The sequence below is a fragment of the Felis catus genome, chromosome B3 (assembly GCF_018350175.1).
Source record: "Felis catus isolate Fca126 chromosome B3, F.catus_Fca126_mat1.0, whole genome shotgun sequence".
Classification (NCBI taxonomy): Eukaryota; Metazoa; Chordata; class Mammalia; order Carnivora; family Felidae; genus Felis; species Felis catus.
The window spans coordinates 60653608-60668642 of NC_058373.1; the positions used below are offsets into that span (position 1 = coordinate 60653608).

The 15035-nt window shown below is 40.2% G+C and overlaps 2 protein-coding genes across 9 annotated transcripts in view; one reads left to right on the forward strand and one right to left on the reverse strand.

Moving 5' to 3' along the window:
• The window catches only part of SNAP23 (synaptosome associated protein 23), a 36506-nt gene extending 24661 nt beyond the window's left edge, over positions 1–11845 (reverse strand). For 3 of the 4 annotated variants that reach the window (XM_045059488.1, XM_045059487.1, XM_045059485.1), the window contains exon 1: positions 11693–11845. The gene's annotated coding sequence lies outside the window, so the exon portion shown is untranslated. The remainder of the gene's footprint in view (positions 1–11692) is intronic. The other variant, XM_045059486.1, reaches the window with a different exon arrangement.
• A 3018-nt stretch (positions 11846–14863) lies between these two features.
• The window catches only part of ZNF106 (zinc finger protein 106), a 67763-nt gene continuing 67591 nt past the window's right edge, over positions 14864–15035 (forward strand). For all 5 annotated transcript variants that reach the window (XM_011283053.3, XM_045059479.1, XM_011283054.3 and 2 more), the window contains exon 1: positions 14864–14994. The gene's annotated coding sequence lies outside the window, so the exon portion shown is untranslated. The remainder of the gene's footprint in view (positions 14995–15035) is intronic.

Below are 15035 nucleotides of genomic sequence, written 5' to 3' on the forward strand. Positions count from 1 at the left end.
AATGATCAATTCTTAGCCTCTCTTGAGAGAAATCTTCTGTTGGTACATATTCACAGTAAATGTATTTGTGGAAACATTTCCATCCATTTACAGATAATATAAAGGTATAGAAATGATACAGAGGTATAGAAACGATACAGACCGATTGTCCAAACCACAAAGGTATAGAAATGATACAAAACGATTGTCCAAAACATTCTGCTCACAGATATTTAGAGTAAAGGCCCTTGCTAAAGTTTGGCTGGGAACCATACTTCATTCACATTAGGGGGCAGAAATGGGTTCTAATGAGCTCTGAATAAGTTCTTAGTACTTTCACGGCAAAATACTAAGAGGTGGATAACGCAGAGTTCACAAAGAGGCAGAGAACTTAGCTGGAACAGAGAATTTACAACTTCATCCTGGAATACAGCCAAACTCCTGTCATGGCCCCTCACCTCCAGTGTATTCTCCTTCTCTAACCTTCCTACCAACAATGAGAATCCTCAGGGATTCAAAGAAAATGTATAAAATTAGAAGCCATTTAATAGGTAATCTGTAGAATGTGCTTTAAAATAATTCAAAGGTGGGGAAATGGCTGGGAGTACAGAGGAAACAAGATTGGCCACAACTGTTGAAGCTGGGTGAATAATACATGAAGGTCATTATGCTAATCAACTTTTTATTATGAATTATTATGAAAGTATCCAACATATACAGAAGTTTTTTTTTTTTAATGGCAGCTAACTTTTAATAATCTTTACTCACCATTTTGTAAATCTAGATAGTAGAGGATTGAGAAGATTCAGAGTAACAACTACAAGTTAATACTTATAAACCATTATACATGCAAGACACTATACTAAGAAATAAAATACATATGTGCATTATAGATATACACACACACATTCCTTTAATCCTTACAATACTCTCTTAATCCATCTAGGCTGCTATAAAAAACAACAACAACATAGACTCGATTTATTAACAACAGAAATTTATTTCTTATAGTTCTGTAGGCTATAAGTCTGACTAAGCTCAACATGCCAGCACTGGTCATATTTTCATGAGGGCCCTCTTTCTGGTACAAACCTAATGCCTTACATGGTGGAAGGGGCTAGGGAGCTCTCCAGAGCCTCTTTTCTAAGGCACTAATCCCATTCATGAGGGATCCACCTTCATGGCTTAAGCACCTCCCAGAAGACCCATTTAAATACCATCACACCAGGAATTAGGATTTCAACCTATGAATTTTGGTAGGAAGACAAACATTTAGTCCATAGCAAATACTATTTAATTCCACATTTTACAGATGTAGGAACTTAAGGAACAGTGAGGTTAAGCAACTTTTGCAAGGTCACAAAGAGCCAGATTCAAATCTAGGTGGACCGATGCAGAGGATGTGCTGTTACATATATTAAAAAGAGGAAAATAGATATATTGTCAACTCATTCAAATGTGTAGCAGCTTTGCCCAAAGAAATGCATATATATGAAGTCCCTGCTTTTCCCTTTTCAAATAGCAAGTCTAACTCCAGGATTAGCGCACATGTTACAACAGTGGTTCCCAGTCTTGGCTACATTCATCACCTAGAGGCCCAAGCTACACCCCAGACTATTTGAATCAGAATCTCTGGGGGGTGAGAGCCAGTAGATTTTAAACCTTCCCAGGTGACTCCAATGTGCAGTCAAGGCTGAAAACCACTATTTTTTATTTTATTTTTTTAAGTTTATTTATTTATTTAGAGAGAGACGGCGAAGAGAGAGAATCCCAAGCAGGCTCTGCACCATCAGCACCGAACCCAACATGGGGTTCAAACTCACAAAACCGCAAGATCATGACCTGAGCTGAAACTGAGTCAAGAGTCAGATGCTTAACTGACTGAGCCATCCAGGTGCCCCTGAAAACCACTGTTTTAGATCAAAGTTGATATTTTTAAAAATGTAGAGTCAGGTATTATCAATGATATCCTACCCTGCTATAATTCTGGTACCTAATGGAGGGGAGGAAAAAAAGTATCATTTAACAATGCAGGACAAGAATAACTTAGCCTTCAGTAAGTTAAGCACTGAATTACATATGACCCAGCAAATCTATTCCTAGGTACTTTAGAGAGAAATGATAATGCACATCCACATGAAAACTTGTACATTAAGTGCTTAAAGCAGCATTATTGCTAACAGTCAAAAAGCAGAAAAACCCCAAATGTTCACATAATGGAATATCATTCAGCCGTAAGAAGGAATGCTACATGCTACAACACGTATGAGTCTTGGAAGCATCATTCAATTAACAAAACCAGATACAAAAGACCCGTATAGTATGATGTCACTTATGTGAAATGTCCAGAATAGGCAAATCCATAGAGACAAGAAGTAGATTAGTGACTGCCAGAGGAAGGGGGAAAAAGGGAAAGGACTAACTACTGATAGGTACAGGGCTTGTTTTGGAGGTGACAGAAATGTTTTGGAATTAGTGATTATAGCTGCACAGCATTATTAAAATACTAAAAGCCACTAAATTGTGTACTTTATTACTTTAAAAACTTTTTTTAATGTTTATTTTTGAGAGAGAGAGATAGTACTAGCAGGAGACGGGCAGAGAAAGAGAGAGGGAGACACAGAATCTGAAGCAGGATCCAGGCTCTGAGCCGTGAACCACGTGATCATGACCTGGGCCGAAGTCAAACGCTTATCCATCTGAGCCACCCAGGTGCCCCTAAGTTGTATACTTTAAATAGTGAACTTTAACATTATGTGAATTATACCTCGATTTATAAAAAATTGAAAAAAAAAAAACCTTCAGGATGGAGAAAGAATATTTGGAAGAAGCAGTCAAGTAAAAGTAAACAGTATGAGTGAGAATCAAAAGGAAGAAAGAAATCATTAATTTTGTAGCTTTTCCTATGCCGAACAATTTTCTGCCATAGCATAAAATATGGAGATTCACTTAAAATAATTGATAGTAGCTATCTATAGAGTAGGCACCATTGAAATACAAAACTTGTACTTTATGTTCAATGGAGCCCCTCCTTTCTTCTCCAGGAAGAAAAATGGTGGCTGGAAAAGAGGATAGAACAACCACGTCAAGAAATAAACCCAACGTACTTCTTTATTCAGATATAAGTATCGTTTGTGTTTAAAGCAACTTATGGGTGGGGTGCCCGGCTGGCTCAGTTGGAGGAGCATGCAATTTAAAAAAAAATTTTTTTTTTAAATGTTTATTTTTGACAGAGAGAGCGCGCGCGTGCGCGCATGAGCAGGGGAGGGGCAGAGAGAGAGAGAGACGCGGCATCGGAAGCAGGCTCCAGGCCCTGAGCTGTCAGCACAGAGCCCGACGCCGAGCTCGAACCCACAGACCGCAAGATCACAACCTGGGCCGAAGTCGGACGCTCAACCGACTGAGCCACCCAGGCACTCCAGGAGCATGCAATTCTTGATCTTGGGGTTGTGAGTTCAAGCTCCACATGAGGTGCAGAGATTAGTTAAATAAATAAAAACTTAAAAAAAAATTTAAAACAGCTTCTTGGAATTCTGAAAACATGCCTTTCCACATCTTTAAAAGGAAAAAGAGTCCAAGTTTTCTTTCTTTCAAGGAGAGAAAAAAACTCAAAAAAAATTTTTTTTAACGTTTATTTATTATTGACAGACAGAGCATGAGCAGGGGAGGGGCAGAGAGAGGGGGAGACACGGAATCTGAAGCAGGCTCCAGGCTCTGAGCTGTCAGCTTTGAGCCGAACATGGGGCTTGAACTCACAAACCGCGACATCATGACCTGAGCCAAAATCAGACACCTAACCAACTGAGCCACCCAGGGGCCCCAAGAAAAAAACTTTTTTTAATTGGCACTTCTGGCTGTTATTACTAGTACAAGAGAAAGTGAAATTTAAAGAAGGCAACATCAAAATCATTATTTACATGTTAGTGTATCTGAAAACGCTGAACTGTTTTTTGAGACTTAAAATGGTCATTATACAGGTTAAGCACCATTATTTTCTACCAATAAATCTTAATGCCACATTAAAAAATGTGTATAGTTTAAATATTAAAGGCCAAATTGGGGCGCTTGGGTGGCTCAGTCGGTTGAGCATCCAACTTCAGCTCAAGTCACGATCTTATGCTTCCTGAGTTCAAGCCCTGTGTCAGGCTCTGTGCTGACAGCTTGGAGACTGGAGCCTGCTTCAGACTCTATGTCTCCCTCTCTCCCTGCCCCTAACCCACTCACATTCTGTCTCTGTCTCTCTCAAAAATAAATGAACATTAAAAAAATAAAATAAAATAAAATAAATAAAGGCCAAAAATGGAAATGCCCACCCCAGCTTAAATGAGATGGAATGAAAATATTTTAAAAATTTTACAGATGATTTTTATTTGCCTTACACAATAATGCATTTTCTAAATTTTCTTTAAAGAATCTTTTTAAAAATTAATTAATTAATTTTGAGAAAGACAGAGACAGTGCAAGTTGGGGAGGGGTAGAGAGAATCCCAAGAAGGCTCCACACTGGCAGAGCAGAGCCCAATGTGGGGCTCAAATGCACAAACCGTGAGATCATGATCTGAGCTGAAACCAAGAGTCAGACGCTTAACCAATTAGCCACCCAGGTGCCAGTTTTCTAAATTTTCTTTAAAAGGAGTTATTTTACTTGTAAGTTTTTATTTTAATTCCAGTTAACAGTGTTATATTAGTTTCAGGTGTACAATATAGTGATTGAATAATTCCATACCTCACCTGGTACTCATCACGACAAGTATACTCCTTAATCCCCATTACCTATTTAACCCAATCCCTCACCCCCTTCCCAAAAAGTTGTAAACATATACTGGTTTTATAGATAGGTTTCACAATACTCTATTACTCTATAACTAGATTAACAGCAAGTCTATGCAATAACTATAAATCATTGATAGTGAAAAACTCTAAAAGATAAAAAATGTTGCAAGTTCCAAATGACACAAGAAATAGTGATATAAATAGTATTTTTTTTTTTTAGCATTCAGGATGTCTGTGGGTAGTTCAATTCCCACATCTATAAAATTAAAGTTTTCTTGACCACTGTTTAGAATAAAATGATGATTTTTAAAAACCAAAACTCAAAAGATAATGCAATATATACAAGAAACTTTAAAATTTTTCCTACTCTTTGGCCTTGTTCTGTTCTTAACAATGTAGAAGTAAATCACAGATACAAAGATGCATTAGCCCCAGTTTTATTTATTTATTTATTTATTTATTTATTTATTTATTTTTGGTGGGGGGTGGGGGGAGGGAGAGAACGGGCAGGGGAAGGGCAGAGGGAGAGAAAGAATCCCAAGTGGGCTCTGGGCTGTCAACACAGAGCCTTGGTTGGGGCTTGATCTCATGAACCATGAGATCATGATCTGAACCAAAATCAAGAGTCGGATGGTTAATAGACTGAGCCACTCAGGCATCCCAATTCCAGTATTATTTATAATGTAAACAAAACAAAACAAAAGGAAGCCACTAAGGAACCAATGTGGCCACTAAGCCACAAAGGAACCAATGATAGGGGATATGACTGAATAATTATGGTATAACTACATGATGGAATATTATTTAGCCATCTAAAATTATTTTTGAAGATTTGGGTTCTTCTATATTTTATTTTAATCAAATCTATATATGTACATGGTTTGAGAAGTCAAATAGTTCCACAACAGTAATAAATAGCAATTCCTCTGCCCTCCCTCATACCCCAAACCAATTCCTGCTCCCAGGACCCCAACGGCAAAATTTTCAACAGTATTAGTTGTTCCAGTGTTTAATCCCAAATTCCTAAATCATATGCTTCAATTCTGGATATCACCCACAAACTTTCTACAATGAACATATTTAGCTCTTATACCTCCCCATCTCCTAGTTTTATATTTGCCCTTAAAAACTGGCTGGCTAATAAATTCTTGGCTGGAAATCACAAGTCCTGAAGCAACAAAGAAATCTGTTTAACTGTGGCTATCTCAGTCAAATGTAAATGACCTAAATATCTTTCCTTCATGGGTGCCTGGATGGCTCAGTTGGTTGCCCATCCAACTTTAGCTCAGGTCATGATCTCACAGTTCATGAGTTTGAGCCCCATATGGGGCTTGCTGCTGTTAGCGCAGAGCCTGCTTCGGATCCTCTGTCCCTCACCCCCACCCTCCCCTTTCTCCCTCTCAAAAATGAATAAATATTTAAGGGAAAAAAAAGCCTAACAACAAAAATTTTCCTTCAAAGAACATTTTTATTAATCCCAAGGAACAAGGGTTCCATGGAACATGACTTGGAAACTACTAACCTACTGAAATTTCTGCTTAATTTATCAGTTATATGGGAACAAAGTTTCTGTTCAATTCTTATCTCAGAGAATAGTCTCTGAAAATAAACCTCAGAGGTCATCTAGTCTAACTTATTTATGCTAAGAGAATAAAATGCAATACTTCTGGCTCTTTCCATAATACGTAATCCTTCCTAGGGGAGGGGCGTGGTCCTTCTTGGAACAGACCTGATGATAACTGAGGAGGTAACAGTTCTCAGATGAGAACTGTTGTCTTAGAAGGGCACGCCAAACCAGGACCCAACTGAAGAGGAAAACAAGGCCAAGGTTGTCAGAAGAGAATGTGGTGATATCTAGCTATGGTGACTCCCCCATAAGAGCTGAGAATTCCCTCACACTGGTGGATGGAGAGTCTAAGAGAAAGCAGTTATTAGCAGAAACCTGTGGTCTTAGGAGGGCATGCCAGACCAGGGCCCAACTGAAGAGGAAAACAAGGCCAAGGTTGTCAGAAGAGAATGTGGTGACATCTAGCTATGGTGACGGCCTCAGAAGAGCTGAGAATTCCCTTATGCTGGTAGATGGAGAGTCAGCAGCCTACCTAGTCTGGAGGCTTGGCAGAAAGAAATCCTAGTCCCAGAATACATCCCTCTTCATTCATTCCACAAACATTTTTCAAGTATTTGCTATCAAGTAAGGGAACATTTTTTTTTTAATATTTGTTTATTTTTGAGAGACAGAGATAAAGAGACAGAGTGTGAGCGGGGGAGGAGCAGGGAGAGAGATACAGAAACTGAAGCAGACCCCAGATGTGGGGCTTGTACTCACGAACCGCGAGATTATGACATGAACCGAAGTCAGACGCTTAACAGACTGAGCTACCCAGGTGCCCCATTTTTAACATGAGACATTTAAAAGGAAGAAGGAAAGGATGCTCACACACAAAAAGTACAGGTGTACAGTATTTCAAAATACTCAAAATACTCTAGGTTATACCAAAAAGAGTCCATGCTCTGATTAGGAAATTTAATTATTTCTGAAGGCATTTAGATGAGAGCTTTACTTATGTTAAGATTAGTTTCCTCCTTTTACTTCCTCTCTCAAGGTTCTTTTCTACTTCCTTCTATGGGAACAACTTTAACCATTCTTATGAAGCTCAAAAACTATGTAAATAGAAGAAGTACACCACTAAATCATATCTATTAAACATCTTGGTTTCAAAGGGCACTGAAGCACATGATTCAAGATAGAAACCATACTGAGTGAGAAAATACCACTGAAAGCCAGGAATCAAAAGATCAAAATTACACTTCAGCTTTACAGAAGCACAGTTTATAACTTAATTGCTGATGTCCAACACCTAGTTGTCAAGTCCTGGAACTTCCCTAATTCTATTCTAAGTGACCAGAACATAATTCTAGGGAGGTAGATCTATATGTGATTACAATCACATTGTTGAACTGAATCACACTGTTGAAAAGAAAGGCTATGGAGAAAGAAAAGGAATGCTCTATGGGAGTTAGGAAAAAGGCTCAAGAATGCAGCATTCATTCTCCAGGTTGGAAAGACATATAATCTGGCAGACTTAAGAATGCTATCTGCTAAGGAGACAGCAAGTGTGAGGTAGGCACAAAGCTTCACCTTGCCTGAATAAAGTATTTACCCAAATCATCCAGGTATTTTTGCTCCGAGTCCAAGTTCACCTAGAAGTTTTCTGGCTAGCTTCTCAAATATTCTGACAACAGGAATCATATGCCAGAGATAGAGAACAGTAGCACTCAGGTCCCTGGAAAATATCTCCTCACAATAGGTTAAAAGAGCGACACACATTCTTGTTTATACAACAGGCAATACAGTGTGGTGGTTAAATGCCCAATACTTGGAGGTATAATGTTTTTAAATCCTATTGTTTAATTTACGTCTTTGTGCTTCAGTTTTCATTAAATGAGAATATAATGTTTATTGGAGCATTATAAGGATTGAGTTAATTCATGCAAAGCATTTAAACCTTGGCTGGCATGGTTTATAGTGCTCAACAAAGCTACTATAATTTTTCATAATAGTTGTTAAACATCTCTTGTGATTTTGATTTGGGAACCAAAATCCAAGCATGATCAACCCTAAAAAAATTGTGATCTTGCACTATCAAAGAAGTGTCACAATGTAAGGACTCAGTAGTCCTTATATTACATATGCAATAATATATTGTATGTATGTGCGTACAGAGTGGGTAGGGTGGGGAGACACAGGAGACAGGTTGTGAAGGGCTTTGTATACAAAGAAGTTGGGAATTTTATTTTATAAGCTTTAAGAGGCCATCTATATGTAATCTCCATTATCAAAGCATTGTTCAAATAAATTTAAATCCAAGTTACAGATCTCACAAAAATCAATATGATGAGGGGATTCCAGAAAAATACACTCATCAGTGATATATTTTAGTAGCAATACAACCTAAAGTGAAATCAAAACCAAAATGTCAGTGAATTTAAATGAGGGCAAATAGAACCCCACCTCCACCCCCAGTCTTACAAAAAGAACAGTACACGCTGTTTCCTGGCTCTACAATCCACTTCCTCCAATTGTTGGGAGGCACTGGATCCATCTGTGTCAAGTCTCTACCCACCACAACAAAGAAAAGACCAGTCCTTGTCATCTAGTCCTCTCTCGATCTACAGAGCTACAAACAAAATATGGCACTAGAATCAAAAAGTTCAGCACTCTTGGATGCAAGCAACATCATATATTATAAATATACATAACGCTAAGTATAAACACAACTAAAAAACACTCTTCCAGAATGTTTAAAACACAGGAACGAAAGGAAGAAAAAAAAGCACCTTAATTCAGAAGAAAAAAAACCAAACAGTAGCTGATTTCACTAAAATGTCAAAGAGCTAACATCCTCTTTTTTCCCTTTTGCTATTCTAATCTACTTTCATCTGGTGAGACCAGATAAGTAAGTTTGCTAGAATTGTGTCAAAACAGTGAATGCCATCACTGGGTCCAGTGGCCTAAACCAATCTTTAATTTTAAAGTGGGTAGGTTACGGGGTGCCTGGGTGGCTCAGGGTTAAGCATCTGACCAGTTCAGGTCATGATATCAAGGTTTGTGAATTCGAGCCCCACTTCAGATGAGCTCCGCTTCTCTCTCTCCTCTCTTTCTCTGCCCTTCATGGGATTCTCTCTCTCTCTCTGCCTCCTTGATCACGTGTGCCCTTTCTCTCTAAAAAAATTTTAAAAATAGACTGAGTAGGTTAGTTCCAAAGCAGTATTTTCCAGAGTGCAGAGTAAGAACACAAGATGATTTCAGCTGTTATATAAGCAATAGTTATGTATTTAAATAGTTTTTATTTTTCGGGGCGCCTGGGTGGCTCAGTCGGTTAAGCATCCGACTTCAGCTCAGGTCACAATCTCACGGTCCGTGAGTTCGAGCCCCGCATCGGGCTCTGGGCTGATGGCTCAGAGCCTGGAGCCTGCTTCCAATTCTGTGTCTCCCTCTCTCTCTGCCCCTCCCCCGTCATGCTCTGTCTCTCTCTGTCTCAAAAATAAATAAACGTTTAAAAAAATTAAAAATAAATAAAAATTAAAAAATAGTTTTTATTTTTAATTTTTAAATGTTTATTTACTTATGGGGAAGGGGGTGCAGAGCCCAATGTGGGGCTCAAACTCATGAACTGTGAGATCATGACCTGAGCCAGAATCGAGTCAGATGCATAACCGACTAAGCCACCCAGATGCCCCTAGCAATAGTTACGTATTTAAGTTACATGTATATTATAACGTATACTAGAAAAGGGAATAAAATACATAAAAACCATGATTTCACAGATTATCACTTTGGAAAAGCGTAATGTTGAAAACAAATCTATTAAAAACATGAAATATTGCAGATGATCTTCTAAAAGGCAAATTTTACAATGGTGGTATGGTTCATGATGGGTGAAATACTGACAGTTGTCCCATGAACAACTTGGGCCTGTTTCTTTGTTTACCTGCTTCCATCTAGGTTCAAGGCTGTGTTCCGAATAATTAGAAAAGGTGTGACCTTTAGTTAAGTGAGCTTGCTACTATGTTTAAGCAAACACTACTATTTACAGGAAAGAGTGTTATACTGTTAAGAATAGTGTCTATAGGAAAGAGTGTTAAGAAAATAATGGCACAATAATCCACTGCTATCCTGGAACTAGGATAACAGCAATTCTCTAGTGTATACCCATATACCACAAGCACCTCGCCCCCCAAAAACCCAAAAACAAAAATAAAAAGCCTACTAACACTGATAAATATTTGAGCTGTAGGCTGTTGCATGATCATTTCATTCACTTTCACATCATCTGTCAAAGGAGCATGGTAATTGTGAAAAGAAGTGTTTCTTCTGATATCTATATGAATATATTCTTTCTCATTACCTCTTGCCAAAGGAACAAAAGACAATTAACCATTAGATGCTTTAGGCATCAACTGTGATTATGGAAGAAACATTATTTTTTAAAAATCTTACTATGAAATATTTTAAGGTTAGATGTCAAAGTATTCTAGCTAATGAGGTCCCATGCATTTAAAGTGTGGTATTTTCCAGGCTAGGCGAGAACGTGGGAGAACCATTTCTACCTGACCATATTTTACCTGCACATCTGAAAGCCAGTCTTAAGGGCACATGGAATAATATTCCTCTCAATTCTTGAACTATCTGCTACTAAGAAGCTATATTATTTTCACATGGCCAAGGGAACGCTGTCAGAAGCTACCAGTATCCAAACAGCCCTCTCCAGTCGTCCACCTACTCCCTGAAGATGACTAGCAAAAGGCAAAACAACACTCCCTTCTCATCTTCCTTTCCCAACTTTGACGTCTTTCGGTTTTCTCTACTCTCATGTACCTTTCCTAATACTGTAGTGATTAATGACTTGAAAAAGGTTGAAATGAAACAGTACTTTCCAGTACTCTCCCCCTACCCACAACAACTCCAGGCTGGAACTGTGAAATTCGTTTTACGGATCCTTCGTGCGTCTGCAGTACAGCTACGAGGTAAGAATGGACTTTCCTAGAGAGCCTGGACTTTCCAATGCCACGAACCTCAGAGACCTTCAAAAAACTAGTTCAGAGTTATCTGATCACTTGTGGTCACCGTACAGTCTTCTAATCACGACCACAGCAACACTGTAGAGGTGAGGGAGTGGGAGTTTACCTCTGCTTGGTTTTGAGGAGCGGATCAACGAACCACCACCCCACCACCCTTCCTCCGCCGCCCCTCGGTAGTTTCCTGGCGCCTCGCGTCCTTGCTCTGGGCCCGACCTGCCCAGTAGAGGCAAGAGCACTTCCCCCCCTCCCCTTAAGCCCGACCCCACGAACTTTTAAACACAATAATACTCCTTCTTCTTGGGACCTGATCCCAATCTTCAACCCGACTATCTCCCTCAACCCCACTCCTGGAAGCTCACCAACCAGTTCCGGCCACTCCTCTTGCGCCGCAGCGGCTCGGACACCCCCAGACCGGACTTGGAGCTGCCTCCTCCTAGCGCCTGCGCGCGCCGGGCCCGCGCGCCTGCGCACTTCCACGGCCGCGCGGGCGCGGACACACCCCTGGAGCCGGAGCCAATCACCGTCTGAGGGGTTTAAATCTCCCTGCCACGCAGGCGAAGAGCCTGGGGAGTCGCCCGTTAACCGGATAATTCGAATCCCTCCCGAAGGTGGGATATATTCATGCAACAAACATTTGTCGAGGGCAAGCCATCTGCTGGATGATTGCTGAAGAAAAGGAGACAAGAATGCCTTCCTCGCCCTCCAGGATCTTTTGATCTATCTAGATTGGAGATCGATATGTAAACAAATAATAGTGGGTAGAATTTAGTGAGTCGTATCAGGAAGTCCGAGGCGGAGTCGGTGCACAATGAAAGCTGCGCCTTATCCTTAGGGATGTCTGGAAGGGTTCCCAGAGAAAGCGACTTTTCAATCAGGAAGGCTAAGTAGGAATTCTCCCAGAAGTCTGGGATAGAGAGTGATAGTTTTCCAGCCTGCGGAAACAGCCTTTGCCATTAGGAACATAGCACTTTCTGTAAATTCCTTGTAGTTCATTCTGCTGAGAGGCTTAGAGCTCATTGTGTATCTCCAGGTGAAGTGGGGAATAACCTTTAAATAGTCGGCAACGGGCTAGATCTTGGTAGGTCTTGCACTTTATACTGGACTTTAGTGTGCAAGCTTAAGTGAGCCTGGACTTTATACTATGGCTACAGAAATCCACTGAAGGGTTTTAAACAGGTCCAGGAACTCTTCTGGGTACCTCTAAGAATAGAGCACAGTGCTGGAAATTAATAATTAAAAAAAATAATAACAGCACTTCGAAGGAATCTACTTCTAAGGGTCAGGAAAGTGAACCCTGAGAAATATCTTTTGTATATTGTAACACAGAGGTCATTGGTGATCTTAGTGAAAGCTATGTGGTGGGATGATTAAGTTGAAAGATAGATTGCAGCAATTTCGAGAGAGGGGAGGTGCAAAAGTAGGGAGAGGTTATAAAATGCTTTTGGAAAGTTAGGCCTTGACAGACAAGGGGTCAAAGTTTTTGTTTCTGTTGTTTGGATTTTTGTTAGAATTAAGACAGGAGAAACTTGAGCATGATAGGCAACATACAACTGAGGGGAAAAAATAGTTGAATAAACAGAAGCGTTAGTAGGTAAAGATCTTGAGAGAATAAAGTACTGGTGGGAGGAATGGTGTTGGAAGAGAAATAAAGATATCTCCTCAATTATAATAAGAGGAAGTATGTGTCTGTAAGTGTGTATGTTTAGTAACAGGAAGTTAAAGAAGTTCTCATCTGATGACCTCTGTTTTCTTTGTGAAATAGGAGATGAGGTCATTTGCTAATAGAAAAGGAGTTGGGGGTTTTAAGGAAAGTGGAGAAGTTTTCGAATATGGTTGTATAAAGTGACAGAACAAGTTGATCAGAGAAAGACTGGAGGACTGGTGTCAGTGTCAAGGGCTTGTATAAGATTGGTAAAAATGAACTCTCCCTCTTCTATCTTGGTGTGTGGCTTTCTTAAGCACCAATCACTTCTTATAGGCAGAAGTGGACAAAATGTATGGTTGAGTTTATTTATGGTGTATTTATCCATGGTGTAATGCCATGGTTCTCAATCAGGAACATTTTTGCCCTTGAGCGGACATTTGGCAGTGTCTGGAGACATTTTTGATTGTCAAGACGACAGGGATTGGGGTGGTGGATATAAAGGGGATACTATAGGCATTTAGTATCCCGGAATGCTAAGTATCCTGCAATGCACAGGACAGCCCAAGAATCATCTCCAAAATATCAATAGTGCCAAGGTTAAGAAACCCTGATCTAGGATTACCTTGATGTTCACCAATGGCTGACCTTGGTCTTCTACAAGCTTTTCTTTGGACTATGGCCCTCAGCTTATAGGGTAAAGTAGTCCTTCCATTGCATGCCTTTAAAGGAGAGTAGAATGAGCAGCATACCTCAGACCTTGAGGGTTTAGAAGAATTGTGATGTCACAAACACACAATTAGAATAGTTCCTCAATCCTTTAGAAGCAAATCTGGGGGCGCTTGGGTGGCTCAGTCAGTTGAGTGTCTGACGTCGCTTAGGTCATGATCTCACAGTTTGTGAGGTCAAGCCCCGTATCAGGCTCTCTGCTGTTAGTGCAGAGCTGGCTGATCCTTTGTCCCCCTATCTCTCTGCCCTCCCCCTGCTTGTGTGCGTGCTCTCTCTCTTTCTCAAAAAAAAAAAAACATAAAAAAAAAAGGGTTCTAAGCAAGTCTGGACTTACACATAGATGAAGGTGCTTGCTTTGATTTTAGGTATTGCAGGTCTTGTTAAACATAGACATTATCAGAAGCTCAATAATATGGGAGGAGTAACACTTCACAACATTATTAATCCTAATGTAACTTGGTTTATCTGATTATTTGTAGTCACTAAAATAGGGAATGTGTATGGGCTAAGTTTAATAAAGAAAATAAATATATTAAATATTAATAAAAATATAATCATTGGTATTCATGTATTGTTCGCTCTTTGACAGGCACCCATTCATGGATAGGAACATGACCTATATTATGTCTTTTAATCCTAGCAACACCCTGAGAGATAGCATTATCCTAATTTTAACTGTGAAGAAACTGAGGTTCCAAGAAAACTTGTAATTTGCCCAAAGTCATAAGTTACTAGCGGCTAGATCAAAATTTGAACTCAGATCTGTCTGTCCTCAAGCTCTTGCAACATCCATTAAATTTCAGTAAATTTTCCAAGGCAGGAATGGTTGGAAATGTAGCTTAAACAATTGCCACTGCATAAAGGGAATGCTGGGGATTTAGGAAGAGAGTAGAAGCAAAAGGAAGGCCGGGGAAGAACAAAGAGAAAGAAAAAGGAACGAGGAAGGCTAGTCACAACTGAGTTCAGTGCAGCAGAGTAACTTCCTCAAGCTTGCCTGCCGGCCTTTGATCTTTCTTTTTGCGTAAAGCTTCTTTCCCCTGTGTCCGTTGTTCACTCTCATGTGTTCAAATAAAGCTAGATTATTGAGAAAGGCGGACAGCAAAGGGAAAAAAAAAGGGGGAGCGTGACGGTGGCGGTGTGCGCCTGCGCGCTGGCGGCGGCGGCGGCGGTGCCCGGCGGGGAGGGGGTCCGGAGTGGGCCGCCGGACCCAAAACTGAGTGGGGGGGCCTCAGGGAGTCCCCTCGCCGGGATCTTGGCGGCCTGATGGAGTAGGAGGGGTCGGCTGTGAGTGTGAGTATCGAGGGTCGGGCTGCGTTGAGGCGTTTCGAAAC